Here is a 21,721-nt window from a genome sequence, read left to right as displayed (position 1 = left end):
AGCAGTTCATTTAAAAAAGAAAACTCAGGTGTACACATTTATGTAAATTTATGAGTACCTCACTTAATGAACCCTAATCAACACCTTATTTAATGAAATAACAACCAACTGATATATGATGCTAAAAGAGCCTAGAGCCCCAAAAGGAATGGGCTTAATGATTTTTTTCTCCTTATTTAGTAATACTATTAGAGAAATAGATGAAGAGGTGAATCACATGTCATGCAAGATTAAATCTGTCGCTCTATTTACTTAATCAAATACATTATTGTTGCCACAATAAGCAGTGAATTTAAAAATTTCCTTAACAAACTCATAAAACTATTACCAAGTCCAAAATTTATGAACGTGTCAATAAGAATGTTTTTTTAACAAAACCTGAATTGATAGGCCACTTTCAACTGCCAATTCTTCAAAAAATAACTAATGACAAAATCTCCTGGTCTCAGTCATCTTTTAGGAAGACCACCCTGATCTTAAACCTCATATCAAGTATATTAAGTGTCAAGTTATATGTTTGTCTTTGACTCAAAGAGAAATCCACTCTTTCTCAAAGTCTGTAGGTTCTGTAGGTCCTCTGGGGACAGGGACCATGACAATCATCCCCATGCCCAGCAACATCTACACACAATATACTCAAAATAGCTATGCAATCAATATTGGCTGAAGACCTTACAGAATGACTGAATGAGTGGACATCAGACTGAAAGTATCCAGGAGCGCTCTTCTCTCTCTCTCTCTCTCTCTCTCTCTCTCTCTCTCTCTCTCTCTCTCCCCTTAATAACGATAGAAACTCTGCAAGACTTAGTAAAGCATCATTCTGATGAAACTCAGGGATGCTATTTCCCTTCAGGGTAACAGCCCGTTATGATCTTACAGGACCTGAGTAATGGGCTTGGGTTTACAATACTAACATTTAAGAACCTATTCTTTCTGGGCGCTTTGTCTAAAACAAACAAACACACAAAAAAGCTAAACAAGAACTTAAGTATATAAACTGAAAGAGTAGTCTTGGAGTTCACATAGCCGGTATGTACCTGAGAGAGTAATAAAATCTGTTTTCTATGCACCTGTATTTTTATTTTAACAAGTATAGAAATGTTTATTCAGATAATCTTTTTGCACAAAAAACTCATAATTGTGGCCAGACGTAGTGGCTCATGCCTGTAATCCCAGCACTTTGGGAGGCTGAGGCGGGTGGATCACGAGGTCAGGCGATCAAGACCATCCAACAACATGGTGAAACCCCATCTCTACTAAAAATACAAAATAATAATAATAATAATTATTATTATTATTATCCGGGCATGGTGGCGGGCACCTGTAGTCCCAGCTATTCGGGAGGCTGAGGCCGGTGAATGGCGTGAACCCAGGAGGCAGAGCTCGCAGTGAGCTGAGATTGAGCCACTGCACCCCAGCCTGGGCGACAGAGCAAGATTCCATCTAAAAAAAACCAAAAAAACAAAACACACACACACACACTCTTAATTGTACTCTTCAACCACAGCACAAGAAATTGTTAACAGAAATATTTTATTGTTTTGTAATTAAATGTATCCATGTTTTCTGGGTTTTGTATCATGCTTAAAAAGGCCTTTCCCCTACCAGGATTAGCTGAAAATTCTTTTCTAGCATTTTTGTTGTTTCCCTATTTACCCTTAATCTTGCATCCACTTTGTATTTATTTTAATGTAAGGAGAAGGATAAGAATCCAATGTGATTTTTTCTTAGATAACTGTGCAAAAGCCCTACATTCTTAATTTAAAAAACTGTATTTTCTCACGGATACACAGTGACAGCTTTTCACATCCTAAATCCACATAGATTGCTTTGTCAGTTTCTGTGCAATTCTATTATCTGTTTGTTTATTTGTAGTTGCATGCCTTCATGTTTTAATTACAGTGGATTTATATTGTTAATATGCCTAATATCCTTCCATTATTCTTTTCCTTCAGATTGTTACGTTCTATTTTTTCAGTTATTTTTTAGATGAATATGAAAATCAGTTTATTTAGTTCTAAAACTCTCCCAGTAGTATTTATCCTAGGCTTATGATAAATTTATAGATTGATTGAGGGAAAATTGACCTCATGGGGATGAGTCTTCTATTCAAGAACAAGATACATCCTTTCAAGTTTTCGATTTTCCCTTTGCCTCTCAGTGATTTGAAGTTTTCTCCACATAGATTTTGCACAACTCTAGACTTCTTCCTAGACATTTACCATTTTTGTGGCCACTACATATTTTATTCTATTGTTTTTTAAAATACCAGGTAAATTTAATTAAAGCCATTTAGAAAGAACCCAGCGACTTTAAAAACAGAAATGTTTTGCGACCCACTCAACAGTGGGCATATGAAGTGAAGAGATGATGTCATTAGTAAGAAGTTTGACTGAGTGGGATAAAGGATCCTATGAATTCACAGGGCCACTGTCAGTTTGGGGAAGTTTTCCACATGGTACCAGAACTATTTGGAATCCAGAAGTTAACTTTTGTCTCACCAAAAATGGGAAGAAGAGGAGTAAACAAAGAGTCAGAAAAGAAGGGTGAAATCCTACACAAATAGATAAACTAACAATTTATCTTATAATAAGTAGCAGCTGGGGACATTTTCCAGGAAGAAATGCAGGGGATAAATTCTTCTTAAAATCCGCAGATGCATGAATCTGGGCAAGGGCATGATGCAGGCTTTCTACTGAAGTCTGAATGCTAAGAAATTGCAACTAAAATTTTTACAAAAACCTAATACTTCTCGTCTAGCTTGATGTAAAGAGGTGACCATTCCTGTGCAAATGTGTACCAGACACCTAGAAAGAAATCAGTAGAGAGCTAAAAACCTGAATGAAGACACCAACAAAATAAATGAGATTTAGATAGGGCTGTCTCACCCTACCATTCTTGTATGTTTCATGATATCTATTAGAAGGAAGAGAAGTTGTAGTAAAAGTAATGCTGTCTGTTAATTGTGGTTTGTTACATGCATATAATGACTTTTCTTGAAAATAATTGACTAATTTTTACATAGCCATATTCCATAGTGTGGAATCCTCAATCCATTTTTCTGTTGTCTTTATAAAGTTCTATATTTTAAAAAAAAAAATCCCCTTTGTCTACTGATACAGATGAATACCAACCGGTTTTAAGCTCAACTTGCAGTTGATTTGAGAACTATGGCTTCTACAGTAATTGGTTAAGTGGTAAACCACACCCATAAAACAGAATGTCTTTTCATAGAATACTGTTGTGCCAGGACATATTTCTCCCTAAATCTGCTAACTATTACACTTTCATCTTACGGAATCCTAGTACTACTAACCAGTACAATTGACTCTTGTATATTAGTATTCCATCTAGTCAACTTGCTGAATTCACCTATTATTTCCAAATAATTTATCCATAAAGGCATTTGGGTGTTCTATGTAGACAATAACAATGACAATTTTATACACTCTTTTCCAAACCTAATGCTTTTAATATGTTTTCTTGTGACATTGTGCAAGTTAGGATCTAAAATACAGTGTTGACTAGAATAGTGACAGGGAGCAAGTTTGTCTAACCTAATTTCAAAGGGAATGGTTTCCTTCCAACTTACTTTTAAACAAAACTTTAGAAAGATAACATTTACAATTTTCTGCATAGGCCATTTATTAGAAGAAATAATCAGTAGAAAATGAACAAACAGTGCAAATTTGTGTGTGTGCGTATACAAAATTTTAAAATGTAACATCTCCCTTTAAGTCCAAAGTATTATCCTATGCCATGAGAAATAAGGTCACATTGTCCAAAAGTCCATAAGTCTGATATTGACAATTTTTCCTGAAATAACAGAAGTTATTCTCTTTTCCAGAAGGTTTTTAAGAGTTGCATTGATTTCATTTGCCCTTTTAAATGTATAAGTACAATCATGAGTCTTTATTTCAAGGGCTAAAGGCTATGAGCCCCATCAAAGTCACCCAGGGGCCAAGCGAGGTGGCTCACACCTATAATCCTAGCACTTTGGGAGGCCGAGGCGGGTGGATCACCTGAGGTCAGGAGTTCAAGACCAGCCTGGCCAACATGGTGAAACCCTGTCTCTACTAAAAATGCAAAATATTAGCTGGTCGTGGTGGTACATGCCTGTAATCCCAGCTACTCAGGAGGCCGAGGTAGGAGAATCGCTTGAAACCAGGAGGTAGAGGCTGCAATGAGCCGAGATCGTGCCATTGCACTCCAGCCTGGGCAATAAGAGCAAAACTCCATCACAAACAAACAAACAAGCAAGCAAAAAACGATAACAAAAAAAGAAGTCACCTAGGGAATTTTTAAAAACTAGATTATAAGATCCCAACCACAAAACCATGGAACTGAAATCTCCAGGGTGGAATAAGTGTTTGGGGTAAACATTCAAGTTTGAGAATCACTGAGATCACTGGTTTCTGTTTCTTTATTAATTTAGACTCAGAATAGGAGGACTGACCTATGTTGCACTTTATAAATCTTAAATTTTAAGATTCCGTGGTTTAAAAACTATATTAAATAATTCACACTTATAGTAGAGTGCATAAATAACAACTAGGGCCAGAAACAGAACAACTTAGAAACATAGAAATTCCTGTGTTTGTGTATTTCCAAAGACAATTCTTGCCTCCCCGGAAGTAACCATTATTCTAACTCTTGTGAATATCATTTTCGGTTTCTTCTTTATTGTTCTACACCATGTATGATGATCCTTAAACATAGTTTATTTTTTAATTTTGTATAAACTAGCCGTGCATGGACGTTAACATCTGCAATCCTGGCACTTTGAGAGACTGAGATGGGAGGATCCCTTGAGCCTGGGAAGTCAAGGCTGCAGTGAGCTTTGATTATGTGACTGCATGCCAGCCTGGGCAACAGAGTGAGACTCTGTCTAAAAAAAAAAAAAAAAAATCTAGGGCGGGGGCAGTGGCTCACACCTATAATCCCAGCACTTTGGGAGGCGAAGGCAGGTGGATCATTTGAGGTCAGGAGTTAAAGACAGCCTGGCTGATACAGTGAAACCCTGTCTCTACTGAAAATACAAAAATTAGCCACTCATGGTGGTGCATGCCTGTAATCCCTGCTACTTGGGAGGTTAAGGCAGGAGAATTGCTGGAATCCAGGTGATGGAGGCTGCAGTGAGCCAAGTTGAATGCCACTGCACTCCAGTCTGGGCAACAGAGTGAGACTCCATTTCAAAAAAAAAAAATTCTATAAACTGATTTATATTATATGATTTCTTTTGTCTTGCATCTTTTTTCAAATTATGCTTATAAGATTCATCCATATTGTTATTTAGCTGTAGCTCAGTCTTGTTCACTACTGTGTAATATTCCATTTTCTGTATAACACATTTATTCACCCATTCTGCTTTTGATGAATATATAATTTTTTTCACAAATTTTGGGTATTATAAGCAATATTGCAATTAGTTTTCTTATCCTTTATCTTGGGGCACATATGCATAAGTTTCTTTTGAATGCATATATACACTCATACACTGCCACATGCGTGCACACAATCCTCATTTGGCACAGTGCCGTGTTAAAATTTGTATATGTCAGAACTGTGTCCTCGCTTTGCAGATTCTGTGGTAACTTATCACTGTTACCTTAGTTGTCATAGAACTGTGCAAAATGAGGACACATTTCCAATATACAAAAGTTTCCGTTAACACAGGATTAGATAAAACAAGGTCTGCTTGGGCACATATATATACCTAGGAGTAGAATTGCTGGGTCGTAAGAATTTGTATTCTTGATTTAATTAAAGACTACCAAACAGTTTTCCAAAGTGGCTGTACTAATTTACTTTTCTGTCAGCAGTTTATCAAAGTGCCCATCCCTCCACATCCATATCCACACTTGGTATTTCCCTTATTACTACTGAAGGTGAGCACCTTGTCACATGTGGTAAAAGAAAAACCTTAGACAGGTTAAATGTAAATTAAATTTAAATGAAAGTTAACAAAACAAAGTTTAACTGAGCAAAAAGACGATCCTTAAATCTGGCTGCCCCCTGAACCAGGAGGCTAGGCTCAGAGAGACTCCAGTGCAGCCACATGGCAGAAGAAGATTTATGGATACAAAAAGGAAAGCGACATATAGAAAACAGAAGTGAGGTACAGAAACAGCCAGGTTGGTTACAGCTTGGCTTCTGCCTTATTTGAACACAGTTTGAACAGCTGGCCACCTTTGATTGGCAAAAACTCGGTGATTGGCACAAGAGTCTGACACCATTCTTTTAGACATCCAGTGAGATTACAGTTCATTATGTATGGCGAAACCGCTAGGCTGAACTTAAAATATATAAAGAGACAGCTTTATGCTAATTTTAACACATGTTTTTGTTGGCTGTATGTATTTTTTTTAAAAAAGTGAAACATCAGCATAGGTATTTATCTGGTTTCCTATTGAGTTGAACATTATTCTATACTAGAAGAAATAAGGTAACATTATCTAAAAGTCTGTAAGTCTGATGTCAATATTTCAATATCAGACTTATGGAGTTTTGGACAGTGTTTTCTTTCCCTTATTTATTTATAGACATCCCTTATATATTCTGATATATATGCTGGTATGTTAAATATCTGTGTCTCAAGTGTATACTATTATTCGATGAACAGAAGTTCTCAATTTTATATGTTGTTAAATTTATCAATATTTTCTTTTGCACTTACTGCTTTTGTGACTGCTTAGGAAAAAACCCACCCTAAAGTCTGAAAGATTTTTACTTAAATAATTTCCTAAAAATTTAAGATTTTGCTTTTGGTATTTAGGCTCTTAATTCATCTGAAGTTGATTTTTGTTTACAGTAAACATTTTTGTTTATTGTTAAACATTTGCTCAAATAAATTTTACAAAAATTTTAAACATGATTCAAATAGAGAAATGAGGACTGACTTAATTTTGTGTGCTGCTTAGATGACAGTCAGCCTTTTGCTGATTTCTCAAGATCTTCTCTCTGTAACTAATCTTTACTAGGAAGGTCAAACGCCTTCCTCTAAAGATCCAGCCCTCCCACCAATTCAGCTAAGGGACTTTACTGTCTTCAGTTTATTCATTTGTAAAATCTGGATAATGTATGTACCTCAAAGGCATGTTGTGAGGACTAAACAAGATAACATGTGAATTACTTAGCTCTGTGCATCCCACAAACACCAGAACGTCAGTGGCCCAGCGCTGACACTGGTTGATCCATCCAGAAAGGAATCCTTCCCATTCTGACTTGAAATAACAGTAACAATAGCATCTCCACCTGAGCCACATGAGAAGGGGGTGGGCCTCTGTGGTCATCAATGCCACAAAGCAAAGGGAAGAATTATTCTTCCATTGTCATGGAAATTACTGAAGCAATGTGGAGTAACACCACTGAGACAGTCTCAAAGAGGGCACCCATTCTGATTCAAAGATTGTGTGAGGGGTGTAAAATCTGAGAATCTGGGTTCTCTTGAATTCCTGGGATTCTATGCTGCATTGAATAATCTTTGCCCCATAAAGGTCATGGTAGAAGCCTCAGTCATCTTGATCTCCTACATCACTGTTAACAATCTTAACTCTCTGCCTCTTATTGCTAGAGTTTCCTTTGCACAATCCTATTAAATATGGCATAGTTACCCGAACCACAAGTAATTACACTTCCAGGAAGTTTTCTCACCCAGTTGGAAAAAACTGAATTGGTATCTAACGTCTGAAAACACTGATTGACTTCTCCTCTGTGAGACAATGCAGCCCAACTTCTTCGACAAATCATGAGAAAGATTAAGGGGTGGTGAGAGATGTCTGCCCTTCAACACTTAAGAAATTGTATCTTACTGTGGCTGGTTTTTATCTTGTGTATGTATATGAGTAAGCTCAGCAAAGCCCTTCCTGCTGAAATTGTGGCTTGCGTTTTATCAGAAATCATTTGAGATCTCATGTATGAGGCCAGTCTTTGAAATTTTCATGCTGAAAATGTTTCCAATGAGGAACTGAAACTCCTCTGCATTCCCACATTTTATTTTATTTTATTTTATTTCAATTCAAGGGCTTGCATCCCTCTCATATAGGGATGCATTAGCTTGTATTTCTAGCTAGTGGTAAAGTTTTAACAATTGGCAGCATGCCCTCACCCCTGAACTCATGAGAGAGCTACAGTCCCCATCGACCTCCTGCCTCCACCTCCCTTGCCCAGGCAACTCTTTCACATCTTCTCATTGCCTTCTTTGGAATCAGGTTTCCAGGAATGGTTGGGCCAGATGGAGAAATCAACTGGGAACTTCATGCCTCATTGACAGGAGAGGAGAGGTGGGGAAATCCTCCCAACTGAAATGTTAACTCATTCCCTGTTGTGGTTACTTAGGACTGTCATCAGGAAAGTTTCAACTGCCTAGTGAGGAAGTGGGATGTTTTGGTTTTCATATTTGTGCAATATAATTCCAGAAGAAATAAACAGAGAAAGCTGGTGTGTGTGTGTGTGTGTGTGTGTCTGTGTGTTCAGCACAGAAACAATAGATCATCTGAAGTATATGGGTATGAAGTGAGAAAGTGAGCAAAGGAATGAAACATCACAGCCTGCTGATCACCTTGATCTTCAGCCTTTTCTATATTGCTTTTCTTCAATAGTCATTGTCCAATACTTAGAGCCCAGACTGAAGCCGGAAATCACACAGTGACATCGGAGGGGCGTAATGGAGTGTCAGGGGAGGATTCACCCGATGAATTTACGGGGAACAGTGTTTAGGTACATATGGAAAATTGCACTCGGTTGCCACCGCCATTCTAGGAAATGAAGAGTTGCTCTGGACTGGGGTCTGACAGAACCCAGCCTTTCCGTTTGCCTTCAGATGGTATGTGTGCCCACGTGCAGACAGAAACTTGAATTGGCCAGAAGTGAGAGGTGACAAAAGTCCTGCTGACTTCTATTTATTCAAAGTGGGAAGAAAAAGAGGTAGCTCTTGTTATGCAGGGAACTCCCTGAACTAAAATTATTTGTTCTCAGCCTTCTACGTGCCCTGGGACATGCAGCAGAGTGACGACCGGTCTAGACACCTCCAGACGGCAAGGCCACAGCGCAGGCACACCCACAGTGAAATAATGAGCATGTGAACCTACGTGGGGAAGAGCATGAACCCACGTGGGGAAGAGCATAAACCCACGGGAATGCAGCGCTCTCCCTCCTGATGCCAAACCCTCCATCCCACCCCCTCCATCACATCTTCCCCTCTCCAGAATCTTAGCAATTACCCCATTTAAATAAAAATTTAGATTTTGACCACGTCTTTTCTTCATCTTCTTCAGAAAATTCAACAAAGGCTAACAAAAAAAAGGGGGTGTGGGGTGAATTTTTGTAAATTCTGTTGTCTAGAGACCCTGACTACTCTGGAGTTTGATCCTTGGACCAGCAACTTGAATGCTATCCAGGAGCTTGTTACAATGCGGCTTTTCAGACTCCACCCCTACCTACTCAATTAGAATCTGCACTTTAGCACGTTTCCAGGTGATTCCTATGCACTGTATCATTGGAGAAGCAGTGGTCTAGTAGCTTCTTTCACTAAATCTTTATCACAATGGCTAACAACTAGCAAACCTAAGTTCCAATTACTTTTTGTTCTCATCTTTTAATCTCAGAGGTCCTAACTAATGGTTGGCAGTGTAGCCATATAAAGAAGAGTAAAAGAGGCTGGCCTGTAATCCCAGCACTTTGGGAGGCCGAGGTAGGTGGATCACTTAAGGTCAAGAGTTCCAGACCAGCCTGGCCAACATGGTGAAACTCCGTCTCTACTAAAAATACAAAACTTAGCTGGGCGTGGTGGCACACGCCTGTTATCCCAGCCACTCTGGAGGCTGAGGCAGGAGAATCGCTTGAACCCAGGAGGCAGAGGTTGCAGTAAGCCAAGATTGTGCCACTGCACTCCAGCCTGGGCAGCAGAGTGAGACTCCGTCTCAAAAAAAAAAAAAAAAAAAAAAAAAAGGTGAAAGAGAAGTTAGGCATCTCTTAGTTCCTGGCTATTCTAAGTGTGGTCCTCAGACAGCAGCATCAACATCACCTGGGAGCTTGTTGAAAGGTAGGATCGGAGATCCCACCCTAAATCTACTGAATCCGAATCTGCATTTTAACAACATTCTTCCCCAGGTGATGTGGGCGCACATTAAAGTGTGCAAGTGCTGGTCTAGAACACAATGAGGTCATATATCCTATTTAATTTTACTAAGATTGCTTTTTTTTTTTTTTTCATTTGTATACATCCTTTCCTGGAAAGTTAGATCTAGCAAGATGCAGTAAGGACAGTTACATAATTTCAACTTATTTTTCCTGCTTATTTAGTCCATCTCTCATAGTTGGTGAGAAGAAAGGAGTGATGAAAGTATTGACTAATTACACAGATGGTTGCTGCTACTCTGTTTGCTGTGGGTAGATGGAATTGTCATCCTAAACAAGGTCATCATACCAGTGTTCTGGCAGGGCCTGAGAGAGAAGCTAAAGATTTATTCTTTTCACCAAAATATCAAAAAAAAATTTAAATAAAGCAACAGATCATCTCTGCTATTTACTCTCTGACTTAGGAAAGTCTACAGAAATCACAAATGATATATAATCTACATAGTAATCAAGCTTAAATTTTACTGCTTTTATTTCACAAAATCTCTCCAAGTGTCTTGGTTTTACGTTTGTTAATATGCTGTTATGAACTCATAATGATCACATGTGTGAGCTTTGTATGCATGACAGTCAGATATGTTCCTGTTTTTGGTGGGGAATGTTTTTGTGGTATCTAATAGCATGTGTAATAACTCTGTTTCTAATGCTCTGTGGTTACCGGTAAGCCACGTGGGCACTTCAAACTACACTAATTTCCCATTGATACCTAACGTCTCAAAATGTGAGAAACAGAGTTCCTGATGTCCCCTTTCATGGTCAGCCTTACAGAGTAGAGCAGGGAAATTCTCTGTCTCACCAAAGTTAATTTTAAACCTAAAACAGATTCGTACATGTCCCGGCAACTGTCAGGGCTGGTAATCCTTGGAATCTCTATTCTAGGAAAAGGAACTATGAGAAGTTCACCTACAGAGACAGAGGAGGAATTGATCTTCCTCAGGCTTGTACTCTTAAGGGGAGTGAGGAAAGCATATATCTGAGAAGCAATGACTCTCCAAAACCCAGGAGCCAAGAAGAGGGAGAAAGGGGCCTGCCCTGGATTTCTGCACAGGCACAGCAGGTATTCTGGTGGTCAGGGGTCAATAGTAAACTCTCTAGAAGCAGGAGAAGTCAACACAAGGGCCCAGATTGGAAAACTGTGTGAAAACTGTTGGTTAGTCCTCCAAGCACTTCCTGAAACAACAAGGCAAAACTTTGAAATGGGACTAACAAATCTGCATTGGGCAAACCACAGAAAACTGAATTAGGAATTAATGGGAAAGTATTTGCAAACAAAAGCTAATGAGATCTAGGAAAACTCTGGTTGAGATCAATTCAGTGGGACCTGTCCTGTCAGCACACAGGCCAGCAACAGTGCGCTCTAGGTGAAGGAGGCATAGAGCTCCCCTCAGCTCTGCAGTGTCTTCACAATAGCACGAGTGAATGTCTTGCCTTCCTGGTAAATCAGGAGTAGAGTCAACATTTATCATCGCTGTTCACACCAGGAAACCAGAACCAAGATGTCAAGTAATTTACACCGCACAGACCACCCTCCATCTTTCGGGTTTGCTTATCTTAGGAACTCATTTCAGGTGAAATACATTCAGCTAACAAGACCTTTTGCTTGATTACATAAAGGCTGTTATGCATTTTTATTTTATTTCATTTTGAGTCACTGTTAAAAAGGAGACATTAAGCGTCATTCTCTTTTGACTTAAGAGGATGAAAAATATTCATGGAAATTATAATTGGGAGAAAAAAATCAAGAAGTTTAGTCAAAAGTAGAGAAGAGTTTTTTTTTTTTTTTTTTTTTTTTTTTGGTTTTCTTTTAATCTGAATTTCCCATCTTCAGATATCTAGTTTCTTAAACTATCCATATACATTATGAGGAAATGGAAATGTAGTGTGCCTTCATGGAAATTTGATCATTTCGCAAAGCGTTAATTGGGAAGTTTGGCAAAGCTACATCAACACCTCTCAAACTGAGAGTGTAGTGCTTGATTCTTTATGACAATCTTCCTATAAAGGGGAAACTCCCATTTTCTAATCTTTCTCCAGGGGCAATAGTCTAAGCTCTTGGCCTAATTGAATCTAAATATGCCCCAGGAAGTAGGAGCCAAATCAACCTCTACCTGAGCACTGAAGAATTTCCAAGTAAAATATTTGTATTAATTGAGTCTTTTGAAGACCTGTCTAGACTCCAAAGAGCTGCAGATTTCTTGGAATCCAGGGAGTCTTGAGGACTGGCCTATACCAGTGCCACCGTATTTCATAAAAGCAGTGTGATAGAATTTTAAAGTGGTCTTTTGCAAATTGAAGTAATGAGAGAACAGGTCAGGGAGGGCAGGGATACAGGCATAAGAAAAAGGTCCTGGGGTTTTTCTTTTTTCCAAAAATAATTTTGTTTATTATTGCAAAGAAACAACAACAACAAAAACCCCTGGAAACGTCTTCATTATCTTCCAGTAGGGGAATTTTTAATGTGACAGTATACCTTTGATGGTGGTTAAGAATGTAGGCTGTGGAGTCGGACCGACTCTGGCAAGACCCATCTCTGAGGCTTAGTTTTCTCATCAGCAAAGCATGGAGGTAATCCTGATACCAGCCTCATAATGTTGCTGTAAAGATACAATAATGACTGCAAAGTATTATCGATTGTTATTGTAAAGTATTATTATGACTATGCATAGCTCAGAGTAGTCACTTGATAAATGTTAGCAATTATTGTAATTCTCATGATTATTTCCATCTAGGGGAATACTGTGCAAGAATGAAAAATGATAATGTGGAGAGTAAATATATGTTTATCAATGGGTGAAGATTACTCCTACCACCATGACCACCACTACTTCTACTAACTTGATAAACATGACTCAAATACATTTCTAAGTGGACAGAAAAGGGAACATATTGTACACATCTTTGTATAGTATGATTAAAAATGTGAGAAGTCAGGAAGGAAATACTTCCTTACTTATTATGGTTGTAAGTAACAGGGCTTATCTCTGAGAAGTAGTATTTTGGTGATTTTATTTTTTTCCTCTGTGATGTCTGTGTGTGTGTGTTTTTAATGAATGTGAAATAGTTTTTAGGATCTATAACTAAAAATGAATCAAGTTGCTATTAGAAAAGTAAATGTTCGGCATCCCTGTGCTCTGCCAGTCCATGGCAAAGGCTGACTCTGCAGTGAGTATGTAAAGTAGAGCCCCCTGCGCTGACGATGCCAGCCCCTTTTGGCCTGGTGGAACCCTCGGGGTGGGTGCAGGTGATGGGAGGGTTGGCAGGAAAGCTCACAAGACAGGCACCTAATTGTCCCCAGGTGTGTCAGAGACTGCTTCCTGGAAGAGGTGATAGCTGAGCTAAGTGCTAATTGTTTAGGATGAAAGGAAGGTGCCCAGACAAAGACCAGAAGGGAGGGCAGCCCAGGGGGAAAGAGCAGCATGGATTAAACTCTGGAGGAGTGACAGACAGGCCCACTCTAGGGACATCAAGGATCAGTATGAACCAGCACAGAGTACCAGAGAGTGAGGCCAGGAGTGATGAGCAATGAAGCAAGAGGGTGTTACTGTCATGCAGGCGGCACTGAAGCCTTTGAAGCATGCTCGGCAGTGAAGTGGCAGGATGCAAGGAATATTGGTGAAAGCTCAGTCTTCAGAGCTTCACTGGAGTCTAGTATAATTAACTCTGTAAAGGAGCGTGCCAGCCTTCACCAAGAAGGGGTGCCCAAGTCAGGAAGGAGAGTTGGGCAAACCTGGAAGTGGGAATGCTGTTTGTTCTGCTTGAAAGATGAGGGTAAGTTAGCAAGGACAATGTGCTAGATAGAGAGATGGGATGGGGAGCACAGCAGGCTGAGGACAGCACAGAGGAGAGACGTGGGGCTTGAGAGAGCACAGCTCCTTAGAGGAAGAGTCACCAGTATGCAGTGTGGCTGCAATGTGGCCTCAGATCCTGATGCCCTCATAAGCCTAGCTAAGAGGTTGAATTGCTTCTATGTATGGAGTGCTGGTACCTGAGCACCTGCCTCAGATCTGCTTGTGAGCTCTTCCAGTGTGGGGTCCTGCCAGGCGTCACTGTACACCCCAAGCCCTTTGGAGGGAATCACTCTCTCCATTGACTACTCTCACCATTGAATGCTGCCAAGATTCTGCTCTCGAGTCCACCTCCCGTGCCCAGCTCCCCTGTGCATGACCAGCTGGAAACTCCAACAGGATTGGAGCAGACTGCAGTAGTGCCTCTCATCTGTGTTTTCTGCTGCAGACATCAAATGCACATAGCCATAATGTCAGCATTGGCTGTGTCACTGTCAGGTCGAGCTGATTTGAATCTTACATCCACCATCTCTTTGCTATATTAACATAAACAAGGCATTTAACTTCGAAATCTCAATTTCCTCATCCACTGTAAGAATAAAACTTCCTTTGCCGGGCGCGGTGGCTCAAGCCTGTAATCCCAGCACTTTGGGAGGCCGAGACAGGCGGATCACGAGGTCAGGAGTTCGAGACCATCCTGGCTAACACGGTGAAACCCCGTCTCTACTAAAAAATACAAAAAACTAGCCGGGCGAGGTGGCGGGCACCTGTAGTCCCGGCTACTCGGGAGGCTGAGGCAGGAGAATGGCATAAAAACCCGGGAGGCAGAGCTTGCAGTGAGCTGAGATCCGGCCACTGCACTCCAGCCTGGGCGACACAGCGAGACTCCGTCTCAAAAAAAAAAAAAAAAAAAAGAATAAAACTTCCTTCATATAAAATACGTTCAGTACAGTGTCTGAATCACAGAAAGTATTCAAGAAAGTATGGCTATTATTGTCTAAATGTTTGATAGCAACTTTACATCATGATGTATTTTGCCAACTAAACATATATTTTTTCTGTGTGTGATACGACCTTTTGTTTTTAAAGTGAGTCCTCTTAATTTAAAAGGCTAAGACTATACTCTAAAATCATGAGTTCTACAGTTGTGATTCCTGCCACTGCTTTTTCACCCCCCAGCCACAAATCCTGTGCCAGCGGTTTCCACTCTCCTGCTACTGAGTGCTCACCCCACATTGCTGACCACCTGCTTCCTGCTGCGGTGGACTGAAGCGGCCCCTGCTCCTCACCGAGAAAGCTGCTGGAAGCTAATAATGGAAGGTCATGTTAAATGCTGGTGTTCTCCTGGTGGGGGTCGGGGGCGGTGGCAGAGAGGTTTGCTCAGTCTGTGACATGATGCCTCAAACTCAGCAACAAGTCCTTCATATCTGGGTCTCAGCAATCCCGCTACTCAGAACCTTGACCCACCTTTCAATATCCACATCTTACCAATACAAAAGCCAGAGCCCACATCTTCTCCATAGAAATAACTAGCTCAGGGCTATAAAAGTATTTCATGTTGAGGCAGATAAAGACCTTTACACACCCTAAACCCTGAGAAGATTAGGGTATATTCTCCACCATATATAATTCAAATATAAACAAACATAAGGGACTACATTCAAGTTCTGATCTTTTTCTATGACTGCTTCAGTGTGCTTTTTACATGTCAAAACCTGTTAATAAGCAAGTTTATTTTTTTTTTAATTTATTGTCACTGCTGATACATTTGGCTTTATTTCTATCATCCTACTTTGTGTTTTCCTTTTATCATGATCTTTTTCCATTGGAATAGTCAAGTTTGCTTTATTATCCTTTGACCACCTGTGGGTTTGGAATTTGTTCATTCCATTTTTAGTCTTCTAGTGGTTACTGTTTGCAGTGACTTCTGACACCAAATTCCCAGAGTTGGGCCGTACTTCACAGGTTCAGGGCATAGTCCTTTGCAAGATTGATCTCCCTTTAGACACTAGTCACAAGTTTGGGTTTCCCAGGCCATCTGCACTTCCAACCAACTTGCTGCAATTTGGAGGGTTCTTTCACTGACTCAAATTCTGTAATGCACTAGAATGACCCACAAAACACAAGGAAGCCTATACTTCCAAGTTTTATTATAAAAAATAGAAGGGAATACACATCCAAATCAACCAAAAGAAAAGAACATAGGATGAGGTCTGAGAGAGTCCCAAATGTGAAGCTTCCGTGTCCTCAGGGAAACATCATCCTCCCAGCACATTCGTGTGTGACGATGGGCAGAGCACTGCCAACCAGGGAAGTTCAGCTGAGCTCTGATATCCATGGTTTTCAGTGGAGCACGACTACAGAGGCAGGATTGATTGAGTCGCTAGCTGTGGGATTAAGCTTGAGCTCCAGCTTCCGTTTCTCCTCTGGAGGCTGGACTGATACCACGTGACTCAAAGCCCTAATGCTCTAACATGGCTGGTCTTTCTGTTACGGCCAGCCCCCGTCCTGAGTCATCTCATCAACCTGAACTATCTTGGGGTACACCATGAGTCACCTCCTGAGCTTAAACTCAGGTATGGTCCGAGAGGTCCACCCTAAATATCAAAGACTCCTATCATTTGGGAAATGCTGAGGGTTTGGAGGCTTCCTTGCAGGAACCAGGGAAAAATTCTGTATTATACACCATTATTTTTTTTCTGATTGAAAATGAGTTTAATTTCATTTGGCTTTGTTTACAAGTCTTCTTTTCCACCTTATTCCATGTATATACTATCATAAAAAATATTTAGGTTAGAATTTTTTCTTTTTTTTTTTTTCTGAGACAGAGCCTCACTTTGTCACCCAGGTTGGAGTGCAATGGTGTGATCTCAGCTCACTGCAGCTTCTGCCTCCTGGGTTCAAGTGGTTCTCCTGCCTCAGCCTTCCGAGTAGCTAGGATTACAGGTGCCTGCAACCACACCCAGCTAATTGTTTTGTATTTTTAGTAGAGACAGAGTTTCACCATATTGGACAGGCTTGTCTGGAACTCCTGACCTCATGATCTGCCTGCTTTGGCCTACCAAAGTGCTGGGATTACAAGGAGTGAGCCACTGCACCAGGTCTAGGTTGGAATTTTTTTCTTTGGTATAATGTTTGTTTCCCTTTGTTCCCCTAAAATAGAATTGCATCATATATTTTACTCTGCAACCTATTTTTGACATTCAAAATTTTTAATTTTTAATGAACTTCTCAAGTATGGAAAAACAAACAGCTTTTGTTCTATGGTAGCGTCTCTTTATTTAAACAGCTTTATTGAGGTATAATTGACATATAATAAACTGGATATATTTAACTGCACATTTTTAAGTTTTGACATGTATATCTGTATGAAATCATCACCATAGTCAAAATAATCAGTTCTAAAAATTTCATTTCTTCTTTTATTTATTTTTAGTTGACATATAATAATAGCACATATTTATAGGAGACAGAGTGATATTGCAATACATGTATACAATATATAATGATCAAATCATGGTAATTAGCATACCCATCACCTCAAATATTTATCATTTCTTTGTATCATGAACATTCAAAATCTTCTCTTGTAGCTTTTCAAAAATATACAATAAATTATTGTTAATCTTATTTCTCCTACAATGATATAGAACACTAGAACTTATTCCTCTATCTAGCTGGAATTTTGTATTGTTAACCAACGTCTCCCTATCCTCTCTTCCCCTACCTCTTCCAGGCCTCTAATAACCATAATTCTACTCTCTACTTCTATGAGCTCAATTTTTCTTAGTTCCCACATATGAATGAGAACATGCAGTACTTCTCTTTCTTTGCCTGACTTATTTCACTTGACATAATATCCTCCAGGCTCATTCATGTTGTCAAGAATAACAGGATATCAATGTACCTTATTGCTGAACGGTATTCCATTGTATATATGTACCACATTTTCTTTATCCATTCATTTGTTGACAGGCATTTAGGTTGACTCCATTCTGAATAGTGCTGCAATAAACATGGGGATGCAGGTATCTCTTTGACATACGGATTTTCTTTCTTTTGGATAAATGCCCAGTAGTGGACTTGCTGTATTGTATGGTAGTTCTGATTTTAGTTTTGTGAGAAACTCCAAATTGTTTTCCATAATGACAGTACTGGTTTACATTTCCATCAATACTCTGTGACAGTCCCTTTTCTCCAGATCCTCACCAGCATTTGTTATTTATTTATTTGCCTTTTTGATAATAGCCATTCTAACCAGAGTGAGATGATGTCTCAATGTGGTTTTCATTTACATTTCCCTGGTGATTAGTCATGTTCAGCATTTTTTCATCTACTTAGCCATTTGTATGTTTTCTTTTAAGAAGTGTCTACCCAGATCTTATGTCCATTTTAAAATCAGATTATTTGGTTTTTGGCTGTTGAGTTATTTGAATTTCTTGTATATTCGGGATATTAGTCACTTGTCAGATGAAGTTTGTAAATATTTTCTCCCATTCTATAGGTTGTCTCTTTGCTCCTTTGATAGTTTCCTTTGCTGTGCACAAGAATTTTAGTTTGATATATTTCCACTTGTCTATTTTTGGTTTGGTTTCTTTGTACTGTATTTTAGATTATTTTGATAGATCTGTTTTCCAGATTACTAATTCTTTCTTCAAAAGTGTCTAATCTGGAGTTTAAAATCAACCACTAGATTTTTCTTTTCAATAATCAGAATTTTCTTTCCTGGAATGTCTGTTTTTGTTTGTTTTTTTTTCCAAAAAATTAGCCTGTTTTTATTTGATTCTTTGTTAATATTGCCCTGTTCTTTCATTATAGTTTCTTTTTTATGTCTTTAATTTAAAATTATTTTCTATTCTCTTCAAATTTTTTATTAACAGCTTAGAATGTTAATTCTCCCATTTGCTTTATGTGTCATGTCTCCCTAATGATAGTGTTTTCCTTTATGGTTTATAATATTTTATTAGAGCCTGACTTTTGTGGAGATTATATGTGAGAATTCCATTTGTCTTTGGTAATGTCTATATAAAAGGACTGATTTAGTTAGGCCTCAAGAATTTCACCAGTTTATTTATTAATTTCTCACATAAATTCCCCACTATGGGAAGAATAAATATAGACTCCTATCCTCAGAACATATTTAGAGTCAGTCTCTATTTATTAAAAATGACAACTCTTGTTGTTTTTCAAGTCTTGTGGATGGAGTGCTTTTTACCCCCTTTCATAGATGTGGCAGGTTTTGAGGCTCAGTGAAGAGAAGCTAAATTCCAGCTTCTGACCTTTGGGTGGAGGCTTGGCTTCTGTCCTCGACCAGTCCCTTCTGTCTGAGCCCCCAGGGCCTGGATGCTGCTTCAGCACCAACTTGGGCTGCCCAAAGGTTTGCTTTGTCTCTCTCTCTCATATAGAAATTTATCTTCCACCTTTCAACCAGGAAACATGTTAACTCTTTAGAGTGGAATATACTTTATTCCTCATTTCTATTTATGTATGGGGAAGGGCCTTTTTACATCTGCCAGTGGGCCATTTTTTTTTTGCCAGTAGTCCTCAAAAGCTCTGCGTGTGTCCCTGCCTTGATGACAGCTAAAAACACATGTAGGTGGGCCTTCTGGGTCTGTTTTTCCAATTTCTTAAATTGTTTTGGCACAGCAAAAATCAGCACATCTCAACTAAACTTAAAGTCTACATCTCTTGGACGTGTATCTGCTAACAGCTAGTTTCTATCTAAATGGGATGTATTATAGTTTCCTAAAATCTCCTCAAAATATATGTAAAAGTACATTTGACAAAGACATGTGAAAGGGAACAGACTATGTGTGTGTGTTTGCACCATTGATTCTCATTTTTAATGAATTCCATATTTTCAAATCCATCTACTCTGTGAAATGTATTTCTAACTCCCAAGTCAATACTCTGTGCATTCATGGTCATTTACAGATGTGCACGGAGTGACAAAAATTCAAATAGCCGGATGGGCATAATTTCATCTGAGATTGGACAGGGTGATGCTTTACCTTCTTATTTCAGTTCTTATATTTTAAACACGTGTCCTTTTGGCTATCAATTTCATGACACATTTTTTGCATTTTTGTGCTTTTTCCTCATGATTTCACTGTTTAAAATGTCCCCCAAGCATAGGACTAAAGTGCTGTTTGGTGATCCTAAACACAACAAAGCTGTGAAGTGCCTTCTGGAGAAACTACGGGTGTTAAATAAGCTTCATTCAAGAATGAGTCACAGTGCTATAGGTCATGAGTTCAATGCTAATGCATCAACAGTGTATGTTAGATGAGACGCCATTAAACAGAAACGTACTTAAAGTTATGGATTGATCTGTTGGTGAAAATGTTGTGACCAGAGGTTCATAAGCCCTAACTCTGTATTTCTGCCCGGAGCAATGGTTCAATATTTGCTAATTCAGTGTTTGCAGTGACTTTATAGAACATAACCACTGCAGATAATGGTGTTTACCTGTACATTCATACAAAATGAGAGAAGGAAGACGAAAGAAAATGATTGCATGATTATAGTTGTCTACACTTTTTTCTTTGAATTTTTGTTGTTTTTAATTCCCTAGGGAAAAGGGGGAGAAAGGATGGAAGGAAGGGGGGAAGGAAGGAAGGAAGGAAGGAAGGAAGGGAGAGAACATTAAGTCACCAAAAAATATACTTTGATGATTCCACTTAGAAGGGAATTTCAGGTCTCACACCCCTTCAAGTTGAGAAGTTTTACTTTACACCAATCTCAACTCCCTCTCTTCCATTGACATAGATCTCCTTTTAGGGGTCACAAAGAGCAAGGTATTTCAGCCAAACATGAAAAATCCTTTGAATTACCTCCTCTGTAATTCACTCCTAGAGTTACAGGGTTATTACCCTGTTTCTTAGATTATCATAAACTTAAGAAAAAAATCTGAAAGATGCATTTGTGAGCTCTTTTAGTTTGTGAAACTTTCCCTCTCTCATTTCAGCTGTTATTTTTCAGAGGGAAATTTCATTAACATTACTGCTGTTTTGCAAACTAAGTAACAGCTTATACTGAGATAACAATTAAGGTTCTTGTTTGATAATCATTCATGGTTAAGCATCCAGGGCTAGCTAGGAAAGAGGGATAAAGAAAATGAGAAAGAGTGAGAGACAGAGAGAGAGTAAAGGGGGAGGAGAGACAGAGAGGGAGGAGGGGAGGGAGGAAGACACCACCTCAGAGCTCACATTTAGCCAGACCTCAGGACCTGCAAGGCTGTGAATAGTGTGCTATATTTAGCCTACCAGATATTTCGAGTAGTTCTGAAATTGGCAAGCAATGTTTTTCCATGAATTCTCTATAATAATTTTTCCTAAGGCAACTCTAATCAAAATATTCCCTTTTCATTTTGTTTTTCCAAGTCTAGAGTGAGCCACTGATGCTCTCCCTTAGAAGGCTGGAAAAGACTGCTGAGAAGGGCAGTCCTAGTCTAGTCAAACCCAAACTTCCCTGGCCTCAATCCATGTTGTGTGTGGGCACTAGGGACAAAGTCCCTCTGATGAGAGCAATGGTGAGCCATAGGATTGCTTTCCCACAAAATGCAATGGGCTCCGGGGACTTCAATCCCATACTGCCGATTTATTTCCCTGGGGCTTCCATCCTCCCAGAGGGAACCCATGACATCACCATCAATGAAAGCCTTCACCCCATGTCACAACTGTAAGCATATCTATAGGCACCGCCTGAAAATCCCTCTCCCAGTCTACTCCAGGACCATAAACACATAAGCTGATTCTCAGATATAACTTTTTTTTATTTCAGAAATCAAAGGCTTAGAT

General features: G+C 39.2%; 1 long non-coding RNA gene across 1 annotated transcript in view; it reads left to right on the top strand.

Moving 5' to 3' along the window:
- LOC141410010 (uncharacterized) overlaps positions 1 to 15,241 on the top strand; it is an 87,181-nt gene extending 71,940 nt beyond the window's left edge. The window contains exon 4 of the long non-coding RNA XR_012433211.1: positions 15,102 to 15,241. This is a non-coding gene — a long non-coding RNA (uncharacterized lncRNA). The remainder of the gene's footprint in view (positions 1 to 15,101) is intronic.
- Positions 15,242 to 21,721: the final 6,480 nt, after the last annotated feature.

Source organism: Macaca fascicularis, chromosome 3 (assembly GCF_037993035.2).
Source record: "Macaca fascicularis isolate 582-1 chromosome 3, T2T-MFA8v1.1".
NCBI classification, from domain to species: domain Eukaryota; kingdom Metazoa; phylum Chordata; class Mammalia; order Primates; family Cercopithecidae; genus Macaca; species Macaca fascicularis.
Note: the sequence above shows the minus strand (reverse complement) of the source record. Positions and strands in the feature narration are given on the sequence as shown.